The sequence below is a fragment of the Lactuca serriola genome, chromosome 4, assembly GCF_051521515.1.
Source record: "Lactuca serriola cultivar US96UC23 chromosome 4, Lser_US96UC23_V15, whole genome shotgun sequence".
Classification (NCBI taxonomy): Eukaryota; Viridiplantae; Streptophyta; class Magnoliopsida; order Asterales; family Asteraceae; genus Lactuca; species Lactuca serriola.
The window spans coordinates 282,215,392-282,219,443 of NC_136411.1; positions in this window are offsets into that span (position 1 = coordinate 282,215,392).

A 4,052-nucleotide genomic window follows, 5' to 3' on the forward strand; every position below is an offset into this window, starting at 1 on the left:
TATATAACTAATATTTAAACGACCTTCGGACGGATGCCCGATATCCCACCAGACCACTTCTCAACACCGAAAAGGAAATAGGGCGGGCAGGCCTTCCTAAGCCTTTTAAACATTGCTTATATAACTATACATAAATAGACATGCAATTGATAAAAAGTATAACGGAGCTTAAGTAAATGTATTTGATAAGTATAAGAATTTGTAAAAACAGTTTGAAGCATAACAGTTTGTTAAACAGTTTAAGTATAAAGAAACATTTGTTTGAAACAAAAATTTTAATGAGTTTGAAATGAAACATATAGTGTAGAATGAACAGTTTAATAAGGAGTTTAAAACATATCAAACGTTTATGAAAATTATCTGAAGAAATTCATTTGGTAAAACGGCTAATGAGTAGTAAATCGTTTGAATGCTGCTTATTAATCACATGTGATTGATATAATAACTAGCATGGTGCTACTTGTATCCCCCCCCATAAAACATTTAAAAACATTTAAAACATTGATTAAGGGGTATGAACTCACCTGTTGTGGGTGGTACGAATGGACTGAAGATGTAGGATTGCTAGGTGTCAAGTGAAGTCTTGAACACACTCTATGATCCTAGTTAACATATAATATCACATATATGGATCAAATTATGCTATAAACAACTAATAAACAAGGTCAAGACACCCTAGGACACGCTAAACACCTTTAACAAGTGTTTTAAGCCTCAAGGATTGCATCTAAATTGTTGATTTTATTCAGGCATTGAACTCTAATATCATAGAGTTTTGGAATAATAGAGTTGCACAGTACCCTAGTGCGTCCTCTCTCCTGATATTCCTTAAAGTGTAAATCCTTCAATACCAAAACTTATACCAAAAGTCTGAAATATTACTGCAACTGTTCTAACTTCTATTGACTTGATATGTTATACAGAATGGAAATTTCGGGTTGTCACAGGCTTGATACGCTTCGGAGAGCATGGAAATCTACATCCAAGATACGTAGGGCCTTTGAAGATTCTTGCTAGAATTGGCCCTGTAGCTTACAAACTCAAACAACCTCACGTACTTAGTAACGTACACCCTACGTTCCACATTTCAAACTTGAAAAAGTGTCTGTCTGATGAGACTCTTGTAATCCCACTCGAAGAGATCGAAATCAACGAGAGCCTCAACTTCATGGAAGAACCAATGTATATTGTGGACCGAGAAGTCAAGCAAACGAACCAAAGTCGTATCCCGATAGTGAAGGTTCGCTGGAATGCCAATCGAGGACGTGAATTCACTTGGGAGCACGAGGATCAAATGAAACTGAAATATCCTCATCTTTTTACTTAGTTATTTGTAAATAGTTGAACTCTAATTTCGGGATGAAATTCTCTCTAAAAGTTCCTTGTTTGGTTATGGACTTAGGGTATCGGTTGTTTGTCCGAGTGTCGTTTGAATCTTAGTTATATATTATGTATATGTGTATAGATATAAAAGTTCTTACATCAGTTCAACACCTTTGGGTAGCAAAGGTGTAGAAACATGCTTAGTTATTCAAACAACATTACTAGTAAACTATAATAGGTATAATTTAGGAGATTACTACTCACTATTTCTAGAACAATGAAACATACAAGAGTCAGTTCATACATGAGTCAGTTCAATCATACTATAACGAGAAACAGAAAGAACATACTATAATGAGAAACAGGGAGGAACATACTATACACTAGAACAGAGAGAGCATACTATACACTAGAACATAGAGAACGTACTATACAAATATAAGAATACAATAACATTAATGTGAGCCACTACTTCATGGCATGACAATATACTGCTGTGTCACTTTTTATAACAAGAGTCTCCTGGAGGGAGAGCGTGAGTTTGTGTATAGATCTATATGGGCTTGACCATCCTACACCTTGTTGCTAACTATAGTGGGACCTGCAAGTCTCCGGGTGACGAATGTCATATCATTTCGACGTCTTTTATTGTTGTGTTTTACTAGACAATCAAGTATGGTTATAATCTCATCACATTTTACCTTAATTAAACAATTGGTTTAAGGTAGTTAGTACAATGGTAGTTACTATATACAATACTACAATACATCTTTATTTTCCCATTACATTCATATTGTGATCTTCTCACATAAACAGTAATGTAAACTATATTTTTGGTAATGATAGTCATACTTGGGAAAAACACTCACTTTTACAAAAAAAAAAAAAAACAAACATACAGAACAATCGGGACTTGGTAGAAGACTACATTTCCTAATAAAGTAGAAAATGTAGTCATAGTTGGGAAAAACACTCACTTTCATCATAGTCAATACCTTCCTGTTGCGAATATCCCTTAACAACTAACCTTGCTTTGTTTCGAACCACATTTCCTTCTTTGTCAGTTTTATTTTTAAAAATCCATTTTAAAGCTATGACTGATACATCATCAGGTTTTGGAACTGGTCTATAAACCTTGTTTCTTTCGAATTCAAAGAGTTCAGATTACATGGAAAGAATCCAATCAGGATCTTCCAAAGCGGCCTTTATTGATTTTGGTTCTATTTTCGAAATAAAAACATTAAACATGCAATATTCTCGATGCACATTTACTACCTCATTTTTATCACGAAGATGAGCTTTTGTCAAAACTCCAGTTTGAGTATCACCAACTACTTCTTCTTTAGGATGATTTCGTGTCCATCTGCCCATAGGTGGATATGTTTGATCGAAATCCAAATGTGCATCTTCAAACATTTCATATGTTTCAGAACCTTCACTTGCATTAGACACACTATCAGTCACATCATGGAAAACATCAGTTTGTTCATTTGAATTAGGAGGTGTAAATCCATTTTCTCCCCCTCGACAATTGGATTAGTTTTGTGATGCTCCCCCTCGACAATGATATTAGTATTGTGATGTTCCCTCTCGTCATCAACATTCAAATATCCATGCTCCCCCTCATCATTAGAATCATTGAAAGGAGTTGTTGATATCGAATTCAAGTGCCCCCCTCCATTTGATCACCTTGCAACATCGAGTGACTTTCGACATGTATTGGAGAGTTTGTTGTAGAATGTAAATCAACATCTTCCTTAGTTATTTTCGAACCATCAAAATGTTTCGATTCATCAAAAATCTGATTATTATCAACACAAACTTCTCCATCTATTGCCCTGTCAGGAACACCAAAAATTATGTCATAATCAAAATCGAAAGAAGTAGTAACTACAGACTCATCATGTGTTTCTGTGATGATAGGATTCTATTCAAAAGTCTTGTGTACACTTTTGACATAGTAATCATCGAATGTTAGATTGAAGGTTTCTTCAATCTTCCTTGTTCTCTTATTCAACACCCGATATGCGACTAAGTTGAGCGACAATCCCAAAAATATCCCCTCATCGGCTTTGGACTGAAATTTCGAAAGGGTATCTTTGAGATTCATTATAAAGCATGTGCAACCAAAAACATGCAAAAATTTAACATTTGGTTTTAGATTGTTAATGATTTCATACGGGGTGATATTAAAAAGATGATGAATAAATGATCGGTTTTGAGGGAAACATGCTGTCGAAACTGCTTCTGCCTAAAAATGATGTACATCTGTTAGTTTAGCATACAATCCTTTAGCTGAATTGCAGTAAATGTTACGTTGTTTTATCAAAATATAATTATCATGTTAGAACATATAATTATATTTTGATGAAACAACGTAATATTTACTGCAATTCAGCTAAACGATTGTATGCTAAACTAACAGATTTACATCATTCCTCTTACATTAGTAAGGAACTACATAGGAAATTATTTCCCTTCTTGGTATTCGAAAGGGAGAAAATAGATTCGACATCCGATAATTATATTACACCGAATTGTAATTGGATCGGATTTGAATTTAGTTTGGGTTATTCAGATCTATATTTTGAAAACCGAAATCAATTAGGATTTACTTAATTGAATCGGATCGAACCGATCCATCCAAACGAACACCCCTATGTGAAAGGAGATGAAGAATCACGCGTAATCCCTAGGTCAGCCAAAAATGAATCAACAACGTGATTCTT